Here is a 23,037-nt window from a genome sequence, read left to right as displayed (position 1 = left end):
ATTAGTCCTGGGTAAATTATCTGAAGGTTAATGATGGACAGGATGTGCATGAACCAGTGTTTGGAATGACAGGGCCTGATAAGAGAGAAGCAGTATGGCTTCATGCATGGTAAGTCATGTCTAACTAATTTATAGAGACTTTTTTAAGGAGGTACCAAGAAGTTTGATGAAGGGAAAGCAGTGGTCTTTAGAAAGGCCTTTGATAAATTACTACATGGCAGACTCGTCAAGAAGATTAAGTCGCTTGGTATTCAGAATGAATGGTCAGTTAGATTGAATATTGGCTTGGTGGAAGAAGCCGCAGAATGGTAGTTAATGTTTGTCTCTCTGCCTGGAGACCTGTGACTAGTGCTGTGCTGCAGGAATCGGTGCTTTATCCATTGTTGTAGGTCACTTATATTAATGATCTAAATAATATGTTAAACTGGATCAAGCTGCTTGGAAGTAGGTACAGAGGAGATGTCAGGGTAAGGTTTTTTTACGCAGAGAGTGGTGAGTGCGTGGAATGGGCTGCTGTTTGTGGTGGTGGAGGTGGAAATGATAGAGTCTTTTAAGAGACTCCTGGATTGCTACATGGGGCTTAGAAAAATAGAGGGCCATTGGTAAAGCCTAGGTAGATCTAAGGTAGGGGTATGTTCGGCACAGCTTTGTGGGCTGAAGGGCCTGTATTGTGCCGTAGGTTTTCTATGTTTCTAACAAATTTGTGGATGAAACCAAGATTGGAGGTATAGTGAACATAGTGCTGTATACATTCACATCCAAATCATTTACATAATAATTAATAACAGAGATCCCAACACTGACCCCTGGGTAAACTGAATTTTAATGAGAACTGTACAAAATGAAAGGAAAAAGATAAATGCAAAGCTAATAGGGCTACTAACTAAAAATCTAACGCTGACACTGAGCTTCGGATGCAGTAACTTAATACTACATTAGTACTGCTTCTTTAAAGTGTCAATCAAAATTGCAGTCTTCTTTCCTGGAATGTGGGCTAAGGTAAGCAGGGGAGTGTCACCATTGCTGTGCTTCAGTCAAGACTCGACAAGACTGAAGGGAGTTAAATAAAACTTCAGTGCAACCCTAACTGGCTGCAAAATGCTTTCTCATGAGTGTGATTGCTGATGACCCTATTCAGCTGCCCACCTGTGAGTGAGCCTAGACTCCACAGCAGAGTCCATGGTTGTGACAGATCACCACCCTCACTCCTCCCCACCCCGCCACACCATGAGGCACAGCTCCAGAGGCACCAGAGACCTGTGCCCGCTGGATGTCCTGGATGAATGACTTGTCCAGGATGTCATGAATTGAAACCCAAGAAAGATCCTCTGGACCTTATCCCTCCAGATCCACTAGGTACTGGACCCTGCCCCACACTGGCTCAGATGCCAGGGGGTGCTGCACAGCATAGACGAGTGACCCACCCACCAAGAGGAGAGGAGGGGGAGGGTGTAACTGGAGCATGCTGGGTGGAAGTGACCAGTCTGAGCTGCGAATAAGGAATCGTAGGTGAATCTTAACAGATGATTGCAGGCACAGTCTCTAGGAAGATCAATTGGTACCCTTCTCCACTATGAACAGTCCCACATAGCATGGGGCAACCTTGCGGCTCCCAACTTTCAAAGGAAGATCTCTAGATACCAGCCAGGCCCTCTCCCTGGATTGAGAAGCCTCACCTGTCAGAGGAGCTGATCACCCTGCTGGGCATATTGTTTCTGAGTGTGCATCAGGGAAGCCCTGGCCCATTGCCACCTGTGCTTGCAGTTTCTACCAACTGTTCTCAGCAGGAACTCCCATGTCAATCACTTGGTCTGGGAAGATCGGTGGTTGGAATCCATTTTGCCATTCAAAGGAGGGCATGCTAGTCTAGCTTATTATGGGGAATCTCTGCAGAAAGCAGTTAGGAGCTCCAGGTCATGGAGTTGGAAGAAACAAGTCCGTGCAGGATTATCTCCAGCTCCTCATTCACTTTCTCAGTCAGGCCATTACATTGGGGGTGGGAAAAATGGTGAGAGGCTGGCTGTGATTCCCAAAGGAGAACTGAAAGCTTTCCAACAATGGAACATGAACTGTGTTCCTCAATCAGACCCGATGTCCTGAGGGAAGCTGTACAGCCTGAACACAAGCTGAATCAAGAAGGTGTCAGTTTCACAATCCACTGGGAACTTGGGGAGAGCAATGAAGAGGGCTGCTTTAGAGAACTGGTCCACAACCACCAGGATGGTAATGTTTCCATCTGATGGACACAGACCAGTGATGAAATCCACTGAGAGGTGGGACGAGGGGCAGAGAGGCACAGGCAGTGGGTAGAGCAGACCAGCAGGGAGCTGATGTGATGTCTTGTTCTGGGCACACTTGGGACAGGCAGAGATAATGTCATGGACATAGACTGCCATGAAAATCATCTCTTTATGAATTCCAGGGTCTGTTGAATCTCTGGATGGCAAACCAGATGGGAAGTGTGACCCCCAGGTCAATATTTAGGTGCACACAGAGGCAGGGACATACAGCTGGTTGGGAAGTTCTCCTTCTGTGCCTGGATCTGACTATTTGGAGGTCTGCACCTGTTTCTATTCCTCAAATCACTGGAACAACTATGCATGTGCAAGGAAAGATGTGATCCAGATTGGCCTTGACCTCAGAAGTATTAAACTGATGGAAGAGAGTATCGGCTTTGGTATTTTGCTGCCAGGATGATAGGAGAGGATGAAATTAAACTGGGTGAAGAAGAGTGCCCAATGGGTTTAACAGATATTGAGGCTCTTGCCATCACGTGTGTAGGAGAAGTACTTGTGATATGTCCATACAGAAAGCAGTGTCTTCCTCCTTCAGCCAGTTTTGCCATGCCTCCAGGGGCCTTCCTGACCATCAGTTCTCAGTTCCTGATGTCATAGGGACCATTTGCAGGGGTCAAATGGCAGGAAAGAAAAGCACAGATAATTATCTACAGAAGAGCACTGGGAGAGTAGTCCAGTTGCAACACTGACATTGGATGCATCAACCTTGATAATGAGTGGATGGGATGAGTCTGGATTGGGCTACTGGGGAGGTAGCGAAGCTTCACTTTAGCTCTGAGAATGCTAGGTATAATTCACTTGTCGAGGAATTCCGACAAAGGTCTTCTTAGTTTGTACATTTATGAGAGCCATAATGGAACTGAAGTTTCAGATGAAGTAACAATGAAAGTTTGTAGATCCCATAAAGCACCTCACCTGGTTGATCATAGCTGTTCTGGGCCACTCTGTGACTGCCTGAACTTTACATGGGTTCATCTGAACGCTGGAAGGGCTGAGGATATGTTCCAAAAATGACACCTGCTCTTTGTGGAACTCACACTTCTCTGGCTTGACATAAAGGTTGTTTTCAAGGAACCAAATGAGAACCCCCTGGACATACTGGAGGTGTTCCTGGTGAGAGCGGGAGTAGATAAGAATGTCATCCAAACACACGAAAACAAGCTTATTCAAGATGTCCTGGATCTCTTCATTGACTTGGGCCTGACCAAGTGGATTCACATGGTAGTCATAGGGGACGTGGAGGTGTTGAATGCTGTCTTCCACTCGTCCTCTTCTCCAATGTGAATTAGGATTACTCTGTCTTGGAGAATATGGTTGTTCCCTAGAGATATTCAAAGGCAGAGGCAAGCAGGGGAAGGTTGTAATGGTTCTTCACTGTAATGTTTTTGGGAGGCTGCTAATCAATATAGGGATAGAGCTTGCCATCCCAAAAAAAAAGTAGCCTGCCTCTTTTGGTGAAATTGAAGGACAGATGAATCCTCAGGCCAATGCTTCATTGATGTATTCTTCCATGGCCACTGTTTCAGGATTGGAGAGGGGAAAGAGCCGGCCCCAGGGAGGACTAGATTAGAGGTCAGTGATGTAGTCATATGGCTGGTGTGGAGACAGGGAGGTGGCCTTCTTCTTACTGAAGACCTCAAGAAGGTTAGCATATTCAACTGGAACACACTAGCAGTTGGCATAGGAGGGTATATGCTGATAGATACTTGGACCCAGACAGGTAGACAGCATGCTGGCCCCTCTCTAGGAACAATTGATCCATAGTTGTGTCTAGGTAGCCAGGGAAGGTCAAACAACAAGATAGGTGAATCAACAAGATAAAAAGGGTGCTGTGCCATATGGTTGCCTTCTAGCACAGGTTGGAGGGGTATTGTGGAAAGGTGGATCCTGCTGGAGTCCAGGAGTAATCCATACAGAGCCTTGGCATCAATATTCTCTCTCAGTTGTTGAGTGGGAAGTCCTCATCAGTGAGGCAGAGAGATATTTAAGAAATTCCTAGGTGTCAGAGTCAAAAAATGCCTGGTTCATGGCTGTGGATCCCCCACAACAGTGAAGTGGGGAGCATTACTCAGGGGAAGATGCTTGCAGGGAGAATCAACTAGTTTAAATTCCTCTTGTTGCTGATGGGTATCCTCTTCTACTGCATGATAGGGACATGATACCCAGAAGTGTTCTGGAGAGCCAGCAGCAGCAGTAACCTGTTCTCATTCCTCCTGAGATAGCTGAAAGCTCCCCACCTGCATGGGCTCCTCCCCGAACTATGGTGAGTTGCTGAACCGTCACTGTGAGTGCTGACACCTGTTCTTCCTGCTTGGACTGGGTTTGCTGCTCTCACAGTAGATGCCACACTGTGTGAGCCACTTCAAAGTTCAAAGTACACTTATTATCAATGCATGTATATGATACACAACCTTGAGGTTCATCTTCTTACAGGCAGCTACAAAACTAAATAAACCCAAATAGAACGCATTAAAAAAGACCGCCAACACCCAATGTGCAGAAAAAAACAAATCATGCAAACAATAAAAGTTAGCAAATAACATTCAAAACTGAAGTTCATGAAAGTGAGCCAAGAGTCACAAAGTCAGTTGCAGCCAATCTATAAGTCTGTTAGTTGCAGTCCACAGCCTCAGTAGAACACAGAGACAAGTAAATCTCATGGTACAGTGAGGTGAACTGACCTGTCCTTCGCCTCCAGCCCCAAATACCTTTTAATCTTGCCAGTGCTTAAATTGACCAAACCTCGGGTCGTTCCTCACTCTTGGACGTGGGCCTGCCTCTTCAGTATGCTCTCGGGCCTGCGCCCTGCTGATCACTATTGAATTTAACCTCTCCTCCATCTGACCAATAAACTTTGGTTTGTGCAGGCTTGCTGCTCTGAGAGTAGTTGTTGCACTGAGTGAGCCACTTCTGCCAACCCAGCCTCCACTGACTAACTTATCTATTATCTGACCAATGAATTTCAGGGCAATAGTCAGCTATTCTCTCTCTGCCGGGTCCACTTTCATGGCCAAGTCTTGCTGACAAGATGTTTAGTGATGACCTGAGTGCAGATGGAGAGACACTGAAGAAGAATGAACAGTTCTTACAATAAAATTGTCTCTTAAATTTCAATAAATCTCTACAGAACAAAAAGGAAATAACTGCTTGGCCAACAGGGTTGCTAACTAAAAACTAAGACCGACACTGCAGCAGTAACTTAATACTAAGTTAATACTGGTCCTTTAGAGTGTCAATCTACATTGGAGTCTTCTTTCCCAGAACATGGACTAAGGAAAACAGAGAGCATTGCCGTCACTGTGCTTTGGTCAAGACTTCACAAGACTGAAACAAAAGAAAAGGAACTAAATACTACCACAAAGAAATCCTACTTTTCTGGAATGTGCATTCTCATGAGCGTGATTGCCAACCCCTTTCAGCTGCAAGGGTGCACAGACTCGATGGCTAAGTCCATGGTTGTGCCACTGAGAGGAGGGCTGGACAACCTGCTTGGGTGGAAATAATACTGGACCTCCTCTTAGGGAATGAGGCAGAGCAAAAAATCGGAAATGGCAGCTGGGGAGCACTCTGAGTCCAGTGACCACAATTCTATTAGCTTTTAAAATAGTATGGGAGAAGACAGACAGGCCTACAGGTGAAAATCTCGAATTGAAGCAAGGCCAACTTTAAAAGCATTAGGGAGGATCTAGATGGGGTCAACTGGGTGACTACTTAAATGCAATGGGACAGATGGCAATTGAGCAGCTTTTAAAAGGGGTATATTAAGAGTCCAGTACTAGCATGGTCATGTTAGGCTGAGGGTAGATATATCACACTCAGTGAAACCTGGCTGCCAAGAGATATCAAGGATCAGGTCATGGAAAGAATGGAAATGCACATTGCATTTTAACAGCTGGGTATAAATGAATCTGTTGATGAAGTTTAATAGCAAGCTTAAGAGAGAAATCAGGAGGGCAAAATGAGTGTAAAAGCTGGATTTGGCAGACAGGATTAAAAATAATCCCAAAAGCTTCCAGTTATATTAAAAGTAAAAGCGTGACTCAGGAGAGATTGAGTCCTCTTAAAGTCCATCAGGGCTACCTGTGTGTGGAGCTGGAAGAGATGACTGAAAATTTAACATCTATTTCTCATTGATGTTTATTAAGGAGAATATCATGAATGTCAAAGAAGTGAGGGTAATTAGTAGTTAGGTCTTGGATCATATGCATATTACAAGGAAGGAGGTACTTGCAGATGAAGCATATTAAGATGGGCAAATCTCCTCGGTTTGACAACCACATATGTTAAGCAATCATGTAAGTGCCATCATCAATCTTGTGGAAAATTGTCCAGTTTCTTAGGTTTTGCAACTCTATTAGGGGAAGCCGAGAGGGAGTAGTCCATTCCAGACAACCTCGCCCCACAGTAGGGTGGTGGCCTTAATGAACTTGAACCTCAGTAACCCCCAGTGGAAATAGTGCTTTAGGGGCTGATATTTTCCGATGTACAATTTGTCTAATTCAAGTGTCCCAACTCTGAAAGTGATACCTAGCTGATAGGGAAGTTAAAGGAATGTTGGTGTAGGTAGTATGATAGGCACAAGTCCAACCATGGATCATGGCGAGTGTGAGCTGGGTCAGTATTCTGGGATGTCTGTGTCCACACTGAATGTTGCTATGAAGATGGGCACTTAGTGGATATGCGGCTCCTGGACCTACCCATGGCTCTCTACCATGTGTTCTGGCTGCTACTGTCTGGGGTGTGTGGGGTACATACACCACCTCAGTGCCCTTCATGAACACCCTGTCCATGTTGATCAGTGGAATTGGAGGGGTGTCATGGAGGCAGAAAGATTTCGGATGATAGCCAGTATGGTATAGTCAGACTGTCTCAGAAACTGATACGGATGCCCTTTGATTAACTGTTTGCACAGAAAATTGGCACTTGGACCATTATTGGTTAAAAATGCTGCACCTACATTCCTGATGAGTTGAGGAACATTGCTGATCTGGCTGGTCATATCCGACAGACAGTGGATAAGGTTGAGAGACAGTCCTACTAAACTCTGGAGGGAAGCTGGAGGACTACTGTAGTATACTGGAGATGACTATTGGGTTTATAATACTAGGTATTGTACTTTTGAATTTTATATGTAGTTTAGTGGGGCATTAGTGGGGTTCATACTAGTCTGAGGGCCGGATTGTGTCGCATCTTTCTCAGGATGGATATAATGTAAAGAATGAATTTACTAGCTGGTCAAAAGCCACTTCTGCTGTACCATCATTGATTGGCCTATTTGAGGGAAGCAGCAGCTCTTTCCCATTGGTTGTCTTGTGTGCCAAGGAACCAGTTTCCAGTTCTGGTGCCTCAGGGTTATAAGAATAGCATGTGTGAGAGACTTGCGCTCTTTCCTTTGTCTCCAGGGGATCATCTACACACTGAGGTTGCGACCAGTGCTGAAGAACCATTAGGAAAGTATGCTGCAGATGTAGGAGGGCTCATTCACATCGCAACACACCTTTGTTGAACATTTAGCTCTGTAGCTGTGTAACTTGGGGAGACTTAATGAAGTACCTCTTGGGTTTGAAATGTTACTAAATGTTCAGTGTCATAGTTTTTGTAACTTAGGGTGGCTTACATGAGCCCTTGTTTGAATTAGATGTTTGGTTGAGTGTTTTACCGCTTGTCTATAAATAAATGGTTGATATGCTTTCTTGTAATCTGTGCCTCCTGTTCACTCACTGGATGCTCGAATCTGTTTCCATATTACACCTCCATTGCTGATGAAGAGAAATGATGAGCAATATCTTATTTATAATAGTCATTCTTGATTTCAAATCTCTCTATGGGTACAGCTTTCTTGGCAGTCTCCAATCGTAAGTTATGAACCAAGACATTTCCACAACTACAGATAACCTGCATTCTGATTATCAAATTTTAGCTTCAGTGATATGCAACAATCTGTAGATGATTTCAGTTCAAACAACCCTGACAACAACTGTACAACTACATTTTCAGGCATCTACCCAGTATCAACTACACTCTGTCTGTTCGCCTTTTCATACTGCAGGAACTGCTATCTACAGTCATTCATGTAACTACAGTGCTGTTGGTATCTTTGAAAGTCTTCATCTTTTGTCACGTTGCAAAGATAGGATATACACTCAATGGCCACTTTATTAAGCACAAATGGAATCAAGTGTGGTCTTCTGCTGCTATAGCTCATCCACTTCAAGGTTTGAGGTGTCATCTATGCAGGGATGCTCTACTGCACACCACTGTTGTAACAGATGGATATTTGAGTTACTGTCATCTTTCTGTCAGCTTGAACCGGTCTGGCCATTCTCCTCTGACCTCTCATCAACAAGGTGATTTGGCCCACAGAACTGCCACTCACTGGATTTTTTGTTTGTTTTTCACTCCATCCTCTGTAAACTGTTAAGACTGATGTGGATGAAAATCCCAGGAGATCAGCAGTTTCTGAGATACTCAAAACCACCCCATCTGACACCAAAAATTATTCCACAGTTAAAGTCATATATATCATATTTTCCCCACATTCTGATGTTTAGTCTGAACAATAACTGAACTTCTTGACCATGTCTGCATGCATTGAGTTACTGCCACATGATTGGCTGATTAGATACTTGCATTAATGAGCAGATGTGCAGCTGTACCTAAAAAAGTGGCCACTTAGTGTATGGCACGAGCCATCTTTGTTTTCTTATAATTCTATGAATTTGCTCAGCGTGCTATGGTCTTCTTTTCCGTATTATTTGTTGATAGTACTGTAACTTGAATTACTCTCATAGTATAAATAAATTACATTATTATTTAAAATATTGTTCTACCCACATGTTAGATTAATATCAAGATTTGAAGATTATTAGTCCAGGATTCTTTTTTTAGAATATGCTTTCCAATGTTTTGAAAAGTTCACATCAATTACATATGGTTCCATTATCACAGTATGATTACTTAATGGGAGCTAATTATAATAAATTCAGTGTAATCTACATAAAATAATAATTAGATAAATTTTCAGAATGAAATGACATTTAACATGAAAGCATAGTTTGAATTGGACAACGGAGTAGTGAAATATCTCTGAAGAAAATAAGCTTTATTTGTTCAATTACCTTGGCATCTGTGATGATTTACCTGGAGCGACTGTTGAAACAGCTGTTTAGAATTCTTATGTGTTCCATTGTGTGATCGGTGAGGGAATTACAATACCAAATGATGGCCATGCAAGGATGGTGATGCTTGTTTACTTAAATATTTTGAGTTTTTTCTGATTTAAAATTTTTAATGTCCCTCTATATACAAATAAGTAGGGCCAAAGGTGATTGGTGAGCCCTGGGGTAAGAGGACAGTGAAGTATGCAGTACTAAGCCCAGAGCTCCGGTGAATCTGGAGGTAGAAAGCCCAGAAAGCTCTTTTCTGGGAATCTGTGGTTTGATGTTTAATGTTCTTCCTTGGAACACTGCCATGAAAACAATACTTCATGAACATCTTTAACAATTGTTCTGGTTCTGATAGAATGCAAGCAATATGCACGGACTATTACCTTGAAATAACAGGAAAATAGATTTATAAGTAATAATCTGGAAAAAGTAAATGTGCTCTTCATTTAAAGAAATAGCACATACTGAAATTCAAATTGCATTTTATGCCCCCCATACAATGCCCATGAAAGTGCTGCAGGTTTCTACCATGTTCCTTGCTGATGCTCCCCAACACATTCCAGGCCAATTTGGTCCACATTCCTGCAACATGTGAGTGACTTTGCACCACTGACATCCAAGGAGGTGCCTCTCACCTTGCAGTATAATACTTACAGGAAACATGCTAGATACTGCCATCACAATAGTTGGGTTGGTCAAACCCCAAAGTCATTTAGCAGAAGAGTGATGTAAATGTGAATGCCCTCATATTGACTGCAGATTCACGAAGTATCTTCCTCTGAGATCAAGTAAACATCCTTTTGAATAAAATCTATCATCTTCATTCATAAGCTGATGAAGATAATCAATTCATCTGATGAAGCACTGTTCCTCCATGTTGCACAACGCAGAATGAAATGTTGAGAGTAGCAAGAGGACAGAAAATACTCTGAATGAGGAACTGCCATATTGACATCATCTGAATTAGTAGAACCATCACTGTTGAAGCTACACATATTTGCCAGATTCTGCAGCAGACAGTGAAAGAATCAACATTATAAATGAGCCTACTGTACCTAGTTATCATCAAATGGACATTTACAAGGTCTGTGGATTATCATCAGCAGTATTCCAACAGAATTTTTAAACTCAACATCCATGGAATCTCTCACTCTACCATTACTAATAATTCAGGGGATCATCCCTGATTTGATACAAAGACATTATGGGAACAGTAATGGATACTCTATTAATGAGTTCCCAAGCTGTGAACAGTAGCAGCTAGAAAGCCATTATTATATATTTAGAAGCAGGGCCAAAGTTGATGGTGAGCCCTGGGGTCAATTCCCAGAGGTCAATGAAGTATGGAGTGCAAAGCCCAGAGCCCAGAGCCCAGAGGTAGAAAGCCCAGAAAACTTTTTTCTGAGAATCTATGGTTTGATGTTTAATGTCCTCAGAGCAGAATGCGCAAATTCATGTTTGGAGGCTCTCCGGTTCATGTTCTATGTGTTTCTGGTTACTCTTTTTCGCTATTTGTATGACTTGATTAAGGAACTGACTCTGCATCTGAGACTTGCTGTCGTCGACATACTACTAAACTGAACTGACCTTCACTGACTGTCTCTCCTGGTCTGTTTCCTGGGGATTAATGTTCTGTGTATTATTTGCTTGCTTTTTGCTGTTTGCACGATTTGCATGTTTTTCACCTATTGGGCATTTTCTTTTAACGGGTCAATGGTGTTTCTTTGTTTTGGGGCTACTTGTGGGAGGATAAATCACAGGAGTATATACTGTATACATACTTTGATAATAATTGTACTTTGAACTTTGAACAGGTTGAAGACAGAAGTTGGGGATTAACTATATTAAATATTTAGATTAAAATAGTGCAAAACAGAAAAAAAATATGACAATGAAGTAGTGTTCATGGGTTCAATGTCCATATAGAAATCCGATGGCAGAGGGAAGATGTTGTTCCTGAATCACTGAGTGTGTTCCTTCAGGTTTCTGTACCTCCTCCCTGATGGTGACAAAGCAAACAGGGCATGTCCTGGGCGATGGGGCTCCTTATTAATGGACACCGCTTTTTTGAGGAACCTCTCCTTGAAGATGACTTGGATACTACAAAGGCCAGTACCCAAGATGGAGCTGACTACTTTTACAACATTCTGCAGCTTATTTCCATCCTGTGCAGTAGCACCCCTATACCAGACAGTAATGCAGCCTGTCAGAATGCTCTCCATAGTACAAGTTATCAAATGTTTTAGGTGACAAACCAAATCTCTTCAAACTCCTAAGGAAGTATAGCCGCTGTCTTGCCTTCTTCATAGCTGCATCAATATGTTGGGACCAGGTTAGATTCTCAGAGATCTTGACCCCCAGGAATTTAAAAATGCTTACTCTTTCCACTTCTGATCTCTCTATGAGGATTAGTTTGTGTTCCCATGTCTTACCCTTCCTGAAGTCCACAATCAACTCTGTCAGCTTACTGGCGTTGAGTGCAAGGTTGTTGCTGTGACACCAGTCAACCAGCTGGTATATCAGCAAACCTATCCTTGATGTTTGAGCTATACATAGCCACATAGTCATGAGTATAGAAGGAGTAGAGCAGTTGGCTAATCACACACCCCTGAGGTGTGCCAGTGTTGATCGTCAGTGAGAAGGAGATATTAATACCAGCCCACATAGATTTTGGCCTTCCAATTTAGAAGTTGAGGATCCAATTGCAAAGGGAGGTACAGAGGCCCAGCTTCTGTAGCTTATCAACTGGGTCTGTGGGAATGATGGTGTTAAATGCTATAGAGGATGAACAGCATCCTGACTTAGGTGTTTGTATTGTCCAGTTGATCGGAGGCTGTGTGAAGAGCCATTGGGATTGTGCCAGCCATACTGTGGTGATTATGGCTCCAGGACCTCGCTGAGGTAGAGTCCATTCTAGCCATGACCAACCTTTCAAAGCCTTTCATCACTGTAGATGTGAGTGCTACTGGGGTAGTCATTAAGGCAGTTCATTCTACTCTTCTTAGACACTGGTATAATTGTTGCCTTTTTGAAGCAGGTGAAGACTTCTGAAGGTTGAAAATACCCTTGAATATTTGTGCACACAAGTTTTCAGAGCCTTACCAGGTACTCCAACAGGGCCAGTCGCTTTACGGTTCACCCTCCTGAAAGACAGCCTAATATCGGCCGCTGAGTCAGAGATCATGGGGTCACCAGATGCAGCAGGGATCTTCATAGCTATAATTATATTCTCCCTTTCAAAGCAGGCGTAAAGGCATTGAGCTCATTTGGTAATGAAGCATTTCTGCCATTCATACTATTGGGTTTCGCTCTGTATGAAGTGACGAATGCAAAACCATGCCAGAGTTGACGTGCATCCGATGTCGCCTCCAACCTTGCTTGGAACTGTTTCTTCACTCTTGAAGTAGCCTTTTGCAAGTCATGCCTAGCTTTCTTGTACAGACCTGGGTCACCAGATTTAAATACCAGAGATCTAGCCCTCGCAGATGACAAACCCCCTGGTTCATCCACAACTGTTGGTTTGGAAAGGTACAGCAAGATTTCGTAGGCACGCAGAGGTTTTAATGAAGTCGGTAACAACTGCCGCATACTCATTCGGATTCGAAGATGAATCCCTGAATACAGTCCAGGCCACTGATTCAAAGCAGTCCTGTAAGCACTCTTGTTCTTCCCTTGTCCATACCATCTTGATCCTCAGCATTGGTGGAAATAGAGGCCTGAAAGTCGAATCTCTGGGTACGAGCCAGAAATTGTTTGGATGTCCGTTGTTTGCGAGTTTGAGAGTCCGAGGCCATGATCTGGAGGCCCAAAGGAGGCCTGGCCTGGGGTTGGAGGCCTGTCTCAATGTGTGAGTGGTTGGGTGGATGGGTGGGAAGGTGGGGAAGCGGTTTGTTTTGATGTTGCACACATCACCAGGGCTTCACCTATCACCTTATAACAATCATCCTTCCACCACACCACAGTTTAATTCTGTCGTCTTTCCCCCTTCCTTTTTAGTCCCGAGGAAGAGTCTCAGCTTGAAACGTCGACTGCTTATTCATTTCCATGCTGCTACCTGATCTGCTGAGCTCCTCCAGCATTTTGTATGTGTTGCATTGGGTTTCCACCACCTGCAAACATTCTCACGTGTTGTTTTGATATTGTTGCCTTGTTTCGTTCTGCTGTTGTTGTTACTGCTGCTGCCTTTGCCATTCCATACAGTGTGTTGTTGTTGTTGTTCTGTTGGGCATGCTCCATTGGCACCTGAATGCATGGCAACATGAATGGGCTGTTTCCAGCACAACCTTGGGTATGTTCATTGCTGACACAAACATTCACTGAATTTGTTGATATACATGTGATAAATAAAACATCAATATGAATTTGAAGAAATAGTTTTTATTTGGTGAATTACGAGGTGCACTAGCTAATAAAAAGACAGTGACTAATGCGCAGCCGTTTTGGGGAATGGCTGTGTATGTGAGCAGGAAGTGGTGTGTTGAGGGCAAGTGCTGAGGCATTGCCCCTTACGCTCTGGTGAGGAGGCAGAGAGGAGGTACAGATAAGGTCTTTTTATTCTTACCCTGGATGTAGACTTAGTGTAGTCTGCATGGTAGTCAGGGGTGTAGTATGCCTGTCCTGCATAATGTAGGTGATTAAGAAAATTCGCAATCCCCCCTGATGACTACAGCAGCGGGAGGCGCCCCCAAATGCAGCTTGACTGACAGCGTCAAGGAGTTGGAGATGGAGTTAAATGCTGTAAAGATTATTTGGGGTGCTGAGATCATCAGATATAAGGGCTATGCTGATGCGGTCACACCTAAGATGCAGGCCACAGTTAGCTGGGTGACCACCACCAGATGTAAAAGTAAAAGACAGATAAGGCAGGGTCCTCCCCTGGCAACTCCCCTCAGCAACGGTTATATTACTTTGGATATGCTGGGGGGGGAGGGGAATGACCTTTCAGAGGATAGCAACAAAATTTGGGTCAATAGCCCCATGCAGGATCCGAGGCTCAGTAGAAATGGATGATGCTAGACTTCAGCTCGAGACCCATAGTACTCTCTCGGACCCTGCCAGTCATCAAGAACCAAGTTCAGGCAAATATGTCATCAATAAACACAAGCAATTCTGCAGATGCTGGAAATCCAGAGCAACATACACAAAATGCTGGAGGGACTCAGCAAGTCAGGCAGTGTCTACTGAGGGGAATAAACTGCAAACATTTTTGGGGGTGGAGCAGAGACCCTTCATTTGGGACTAGAAAGGATGGAGGCAGAATGTACAATAAGAAGGTGGGTGAGGGAAAGGAGTACAAGTTGACAGATGATAGGTGAGACTAGGTGGCGAGGGAGAAGGTGGGTGGGAAAGGGGGAATTATTAAGAAGCTAGGAGGTAACAGGTGAAAGAGGTAAAGGAAAAGGAATCTGCTAGGACAGTGGACAATGGAATAAAGGGAAGCAGAAGGGAAACTAGAAGGTGATGGGCAAATGAGGAGAAGGGGTGAAAGCGCAACCAGGACGGGGAATGGTTAAAAAGAGTGAAGGGGTGAGGGAATTTATTGGAAATTAGAGAAATCCATGTTTATGTCATCAGGCTAGAGAATAATCAGGCGGGAAATGAGGTGTTGCTCCTCTGACCAATGTTTGGCCTCATCAATAGTGAAGACATGTCTTCTACAGGGGGAGGGCCCCAACAGTTTGCATTACCATTACTGAAGAGGAAGGATATACTTCCTTCAAATGAAGGTTCATGAAGAAGCGGCAGTTCATGCACCTGCCTCTTGTGCAGACCAACTTCCTGCAAAAGGATACCAGCGTAGACCAATCTGGAGGTCGCTACAGTCTCCAGATTGGTTGCTTCATCTGATTAGTTTCTGTTCGGGCTTTCTGTACGGACTTTAGTGTTCTGTTACATACTGCTTGTTCAGGCCATATATTTTTGACTTCGAGGTAGAATGTGGACTGTCCATTCTTTCCGCCGTTGAAGAGGTTCATGAAACCAATACCCCACTTGACCCTATCTCCATAATAAAGAATCCTGGTTGGCAGCTGGCCTGGTTTATGTTGATACCAGTGAAGGGGATTATTGCTGTGGGCCTTCTCTCCTGTCACTTTACATTGGATGTTACATGTTCTTCCGGGATGCTTGGTAATCGATGGTTGGACCTGGGTGAGGATCTGAGCCACACATCCACCTGCAAGAAGAGCAAAGACCAATAAAACAAGTTCTGCGCGGTGGGAGAAAGTGATACAAACTGAATAGGCATCGGGAACGCACAGCTGAAAGTCAGCACCAGGAATCAGGGGCCAGGCCACATATTTGCTTTGCTGTGTCCCCAAACAGCTGGTTAAACACTGAGAAGAACCAGCTCACTTCCCTGCCAATACACATGTCCGACAGAACCTGCCCGTTGACCTAAACCACCCCCCTCTTCATCGGAGGAGCTGGGTGCCAGGGGCGGGGATACCCAGCAGAACAGAAGTGGCAGCAGAAACAGGCCATCCAGCCCTTCTATCCTTCTCACCATTCGTCAAGATGACGGCTGGTCTCCTTCAGCCCTGTTGTTGCATCGCATCCCCACATCCCCGAGTGGCTACTAACAGCTGGCGGATTGCAGAGATCTGTGCCCAAGGGAGGAGAAATCCCTCAGTCCACTCATATAGCGCTTTCAACTCAACTTCATGCTGTCGAGGGGGATGATGAACAGAATACAAACAGTGATTAACAACAGGCCTTGTTTTTAACCATGCAACACGCACACACAATGCTGGAAGGACTCAACAGGCCAGGCAGCATCGACTGAAAAGAGTATAGTCGACGTTTTGGGCCGAGACCTTTCTGCAGGAGTGGGGAATAAAAGATGAGGAGTAAATTTAAAAGGTGGAGGAGGGAAGAGAGCAACACAAGGTGATAGGTAAAACCGGAAGGTGGAGGGATGAATTAATTAGCTGGAAAGATACAGGGTTGGAGAAGGGGGAGTCTGATAGGTGGGGATAGAAGACCATGGAAGAAAGAAAATTGGGAGGTAATGGGCAGGCAAGGACATAAGCTGACAGGAGGAAAAGGAGATGGGGACTGGGTCGTGGGGGGGGGGGGTGCATTACCGGAAGTTAGAGAAATTCGATACAATCAGGACATGGATTGACTACCGGAATGGGAATGGGAAGTGGAATTAAAATAGGTGGCAGCTGGGAGATTCTTCTGGTAGACGGGGTGTAGGTGCTCCGTGAAACAGTCTCGCTGTATACGTGGGGTCTCACCGATAGACATGAGGCCACACCGGGAGTGCGGGGCACAGTATATGACCCCAACAGACTCACAGGAGAATTGTCGCCTCACCTGGAAGGATTGTTTGGTACCCGGAATGGTAGTGAAGGAAGAGGTGTAGCAGCAGCTGTAGCACTTGGTTCGCTTGCAATGATTAGTGCCAGCAGGGAGATCAGTGGGGAAGGACGAATGGACAAGGGAGTCGCGTATGGAGCGATCCCTGTGGAAAGCAGAAACTGGGGGGAGCGGAGCTATTTACTTCATCCTTCCTCCTCCTCCCGGTTCCACCTATCACCTTGTGTTTTTCTCTCCCCACCCCCACTTTTAAATATACTCCACATCTTAGGGATGCAATAGGGTCTTTTAAGAGATTCCTGGAAAGGTACATGGAGCTTAGAAAAATAGAGGGCTATGGGTAGCCCTAGGTAATTTCTAAAGTAAGTGCATGTTCGGCACAGCATTGTGGGCCGAAGAGACTGTATTGTGCTGCAGGTTTTCTATGTTTCTCTGTGTTTTTCCAGTCCTGCCGAAGGAATTCAGCCCGAAAAATCGACTGTACTCTTTTCCACAGATGCTTACTGGCCTGCTGAGTTCCTCCAACATTGTGCGTGCGTGTATGTGTGGCTTGGATTTCCAGCATCTGCAGATTCTCTCTTCGTTTTTAACCGTTTCTTTTTTTTTAATCTCTAAGAGCAGAAGAATCCATTTTACTACGAATCAGTACAACGGCAACGGAAACAGCGGTTCGATTTCCTCCGGCTTCCAGCCACATGGTTTTAATGACACTCTACTCCGAAACTCCCCCTGAAGTCTCACTGTGCTAGACAATTGTATTTTTTGCGTAGTTACTGAAAACGAATCGCCACGTTTAAGATAAACACTCTAATTTGTTTAGCCCTGCGCTCAACGGTGGTTGCTGTCTGTTGCAGTTACTGATTATTGAAACGTGCAGAATGCCGTTCACTTCCGAACTTGGTTCTTGTAATGTGACGGGGAATGTTAGATACCAACCACCCTGCCCACTCCAATCCCGCGCCGCTCCCGCCGCTTCACCCGCTCGCCGCACGTGGAAACGAGAATCAAATGGGGGGAGGGGCGGAAATTGCGTTTCCAATCGTAGGATCCTGATGTTGAAAGGTCTTAGTACTTCTTCCCTACTGATGCTACCTGACCACGTGGCTTCAACATGCTGCTTTTTATTGCTCCAGGTGCCAGCACCTACTGTCTCTTGATTGTTGTCTTGTTACGGTAGTTCTTCAGTCTTCCATGAACGCAATCCGCTGGAAAACACTCAGTATTTTTCCATTTTTAAATAGCGAACACTTTAAAACGAATTATATTTTAAAACAACCATATGCAGGCAAAAATATCCAGAATACCAAGCCTAACCGCTTTTAGGCGCAATTATACATCCTTTAATGACTTTGGTTGGGATATGTCCATCAAAGCCTATTTTAATCATTAATTGATGTCGAGGATCCATCGTATTTATGGGGCAGAATTCGTCCTTCCGGCGCTCTCTATGTAGACGGGATGGTTTGATTCATTTTTCCGCGTGTTAGATTTCCCAGATATATCAACTTACTCTCAAAGAAAGGAAGTACCCTGGGTTGGCACAAAGGAATCTCAGGTACAGGACGATAGCGATCAGTTGGGAGGAGGGGCAGAACATTGACATATGAAATTTAATTTTAATAAATATGATTCGAAGCATTTATGGGAGGACTAATAAGGCCACATCATACATATTGCACGGTCAGGCCCCAGGAAAAGTCTAAGGATCCCTAAAGGTAGAATCACCGGCAGACAGGGCGGAGACGATGGCATGCGAGATACCTGCGCTCATTAGCCAGGGCTCAGAATACAAGAACAGCGAGTCTATGACACAGTTTTACATTTAAAGGGCCAAAGACGGAGTGTTGTGTTCTGTTCTGGTTACTAACTATGTGAAGGATGCACGAGGGCGGGTGCAGAGGGCATTCATCACGATGTTGCCTGTGGTGGCGAGTTTCGGTGATGAGAAGACACTGGAGCGTCAGGGTTCCGAGGAAACCGAGGTAAACAGAACTAAGAGCGGCAAAGACAGGATAGCCAGTAGGAAACTATTCCTCTGGCAGATGCAGAAAACCCAAGTGCACAGGTTAGAATGAAGTATCTACCGAGTTCACCGACATATTGATCCTTCGCTGTCACCTTCTACTGAGAAAAAAAATGAACAGCGTCTTGTTTAAAAATTTCAATCTAACGTTCAAATCTCTCCATTGCCTCTTCTTGGCAGTCTTTTAGTATACTGTAACTAGTTCCTATACTTCTTGCTCTTGTCCATCTTTGAAATTAATTACTGAAGAACTTGTAGCCTTCAACTAGTGGATTCCCAAACTCCGGAATGTTACCCTGAACCTCCCTGCTTTGCCAATTATCTTTCTTCCCATATTTCCCCATTTTTCTGTTTGGCAATGCTACTGCATTCATTGGTGCTTTTGTAAGTGCTTTATAAATATAAGTAGTTGTGAAAAAGATTAAACGTTTCAAATAATGAGAGACAGTGACTTTATTGAGCGAAATCAGTCACAGATTTTTTTCATTCACCTAAGGGATATGGACTTTGCAGACTGAGCCAACATAACAAAATTCCCAATTCTATTTTCAAATTCTGGTAAATTTTCTTGTGCGTGTTCATTAGCGCTGTGAAGATGTAATCAGCTACACTGGAAATGTATTACTCCATGAAGAAACGATACACAGGGCATAATGACTGAAATTATGACCCTAAGCCAGTATATCTGAACCTAATCAAATTCCCGTCAACTTCAGGTAAACCAACAAAAATAAAAACAAAAGGGAAGCCAAGGAGTTATGAACTGCAACTTTTCTACGACTGCAGCTAACCTGCATCCTGATAATCACATTTTAGCTTCAGTGATCTGCAGAAATTTGCACATTATTTCAGTCTAAATAACACTGGTAGCAATTGCACAACTGCATTTCTAATTGTCTACGTAGTATCATTTACCCTCTGCATGTTTGTCTTTACATACTGCAGGAACTGCTCACCGTAAGTCATTAGTCTACAACGCAGTGGACATATTCAAAAGTCTTCATCTTTCTAATTTGTCACACTCCACGTATAGAATATATGTGGCATGAATAATTTCTGTTTGTTATTTGCTATATTGTTTTATTTTTGATGGAATGTTCTTTATAGTTAACCTCTATCATATCAATTATTATTCTCATATCATAAATTAATTGCATTGATTTAAAATATTTTCCCACTAGTCAGTTTATTATCCAGAAATAGTAGGCTATCAGTCCAGGTGTTATTTTTTATTAGGATAAAAAAACATTTCAAAGTTTTGAAATGTTCACACCAGTTGCACAATTTTCATTATCGTAATTCGTCTCCTTAAAGGATGCTAATCGCACAAAAAGTAAATGTAAAATGCATAAAATAATACCAGAAAACTTTCAGAATCGGATGTAAGTTACTATAAAGTATATGGTGAATTTGAAAGTGAAATGGAAAAAAATGAAATGGCTCTGAAGAAAAGAAGATTTCATTGTGGTGATTTCCTGATCATCGGTGATGACTTGCTTCGTGGGCTGGTGAAGCAGTTGTTTAGAGGTCTTCCAGGTTGCCTTTTTATGATCAATGAAGGAGCCACCAATGGTGGCTTTCCACAAGATGACTGATATTGCTTACTTAATCAATGTTGAGATTTTTCTGTCTTACTATATAATATTTCTGTATAAAGAAATATGAAATAAACTTTAATAACGGAACAATGCCACAAAACAATGCACTTTGAATCTCTTCGACAATTGTCCTGGTTTGATAGAGAACAACCAATAAGCATAAATCCTTACCATGGAAGTACAGGGAAAGAGTTTTATGACAAATAATTAAGAGATTAAAGGAAGATATTGTTAAACCTAGTTGCTGGATTTTTTCTTTAATCTGGCAGTTCAATACAAATTCTGAATTTAACACACCAGTGTACGAGAAAACGGTAATTTGGAGTTAGATATCTGAATATGGACACAAATGTGAGAATATGAAATTAATTGTTTCTTGAATAGAAATGATGAAGTTTCCAGTTCAGCTGCGGACTAATTCCACGCTGGCACGAATCCTGTTTGCGTTGAGCTGTCATATTATTCTGAGGAAAATGAAGAGCTTGGTGTCAGGGAATTGCTTGAATATTTGAATGGTGGCTTGGGTCAAAACCAACGCTCAGAGTTAAAATCCTAGTTTGATGATTTGGGGGACATTAGCTATATGCTATGCTTGTTTCCCCTGGATTTAATATTAATGTGGCCACCTATTATTGGTATAATGAATTATCAGAGGGATAGGTGTAGTAGATATTCAAAAACGTCGGCCTGTGGTAGGCATTCCGAAAACAAGGGAGTATAGATTTAAAGTAAGGAGTGTGCTTTGCAGGGGATGTCAGAAGATCATTACAAATGGGTGAATGACTTCTGGAACATGCTACCAAAGTAGTTTATGGGTTCCAGCACAATCACTATCGTTGACAGACATTGCGATAGATATTTAAGTAGATGAAGCATAGGCAGGGAAGGACAAGCCAGGAAAGTATGCTCTAGTTGCTGGAAGGTTTTCCGAGGGTCGAGATTTCGGAGGATTTGGAAAGGCAAGACTGATTGGGAATAGTCAGAATAGTCAGTTCATGGGAATGCCACGTACCTAGGACTTGATTGGCATTGTTGAAGAAGTGACTAAGAGTATTAATGAGGGTAGGGTTGTCACCAGGTTCGGACATGGCCCAAGTGCGGAGTGAGAGACACTGAAGCAGGATCGATAGATCACAGACTTCAATGCGAATAGTGTTAAAGGGGAAAAAACAATAAACACTAGCCAAACGGGGCCGTTAACTAAATCTCTCAAAAAGAAAACGAAGCCTACACTGCGGCTGAAAAAAGCAATTAAGAATTAAACGAATACCGCTAGTCTTCAGATTCAGTCGACTCAACAGTCCAATTTCTCAGGCAAGGCGGAATGCAGAAAGCGAAGTGTTGCTGTGTCCTGGATTCAAGTCTCGACAAAACTACGGCGGAACGAATTGAGTTAAATATTATTACAATGAAATAATTGGCTGACACGTGCATATTCACTAGCGCAATTGCTGAATCTGCTGCGCAGGCGAACCCGTGGTTGTGACAAGGGTCTTCTCTACATGGACTTTAGCAAGACCTTGTAGAAGAATCCGTATGGCAGTCTGGTTTGCAAGGTAAAGTACACGGGATCCAGGGTGAAAGAGCCACAAGGATACCAAATTGCGTTGTAGTAGGACCCAGTGAATGCCATTGAAATGGTGTCTTGCAGATTAGAGGGCTGTATTGCAGATTCGAGGCCCGTGTACCTAATGTATAGTACTGTGCAAAAATTTTAGGCATGTATAGGGTGCCTTAGACTTTTGCACACTAATGTATTTGTCAACGAGGAACGGAGAGTCAGTTTGTAAATCTGGCAGAAGCAAAGATACTGGGAAAGGCGAGGACGGAGCGCCGTGGGAGGGGCGTGGGGCAGGTGGCAGAGAAGGAGTGCCGGGACGGAGGGAGGCGCGGGTGCAGACACACCCAGTCTTGAGACACTAGGCAAGCTCATTTGATTGCAAACAATCGATTCATTAATCATTACAGCTCTCTGCTCCCTCCCCTTCTTCTCCCTTCCCCTTTTCTCAACCACAATTCCCCTCTCCCTACCCACTTCCCACTCTCAGTCCACAATAGAGACCCATCTCAGAATTAAGTTCATCATCATTCACATACAGCATGAAATTGTTTTTTTTACGGCAGCAGTACAGAGCAGTACATAAAATTACTACACTATTGTGTTAAAGTCTTATGTATCCTAGCTACATACATATGCGCCTGAGACTTTTGCACAGTATTCTATTTCGAGTTTTGTGTTACTACGTAATATTCTATACATAAAAAATAAAATTACCTCTAACAGCAGATTTAGCCTTGTTCATTCCATGGAACACACCCACAAATAACATCATTTAAGTCTCTTCGATAATGGTTCTGGTTATGAGAACGTGCAGCAAGTAAGGTTTTTAGGCTCTTGGCTCGTAATCATTCATGAAACTTGGATCCACGTTAATTCTCCATCGCAAATTTATCGAAACAGCTTTATTCAACCAAGCTACAAAATAATATGCAAATTGCACCGTGGTTAAAAACAACGAATAGCATTCATTAAAGTCAGATGGTCGCGGAGATCGTGAGGCACAACACTTGTTACTTGGTCTGGAATCAATAACACGTTATGCACAAGGTACCCGTTGGATTTATGTACT

The 23,037-nt window shown here is 43.4% G+C and overlaps 1 gene segment (V, D, J or C); it reads right to left on the bottom strand.

The window, feature by feature from the left end:
- LOC132396183 (Ig gamma-2A chain C region, membrane-bound form-like) overlaps positions 1-23,037 on the bottom strand; it is a 332,140-nt gene that overhangs the window by 266,912 nt on the left and 42,191 nt on the right.

This window comes from Hypanus sabinus, chromosome 1 (assembly GCF_030144855.1).
Source record: "Hypanus sabinus isolate sHypSab1 chromosome 1, sHypSab1.hap1, whole genome shotgun sequence".
NCBI lineage: Eukaryota > Metazoa > Chordata > Chondrichthyes > Myliobatiformes > Dasyatidae > Hypanus > Hypanus sabinus.
The sequence above is the reverse complement of the archived record's forward strand: the minus strand, read 5'-3'. Positions and strand labels throughout refer to the sequence as shown.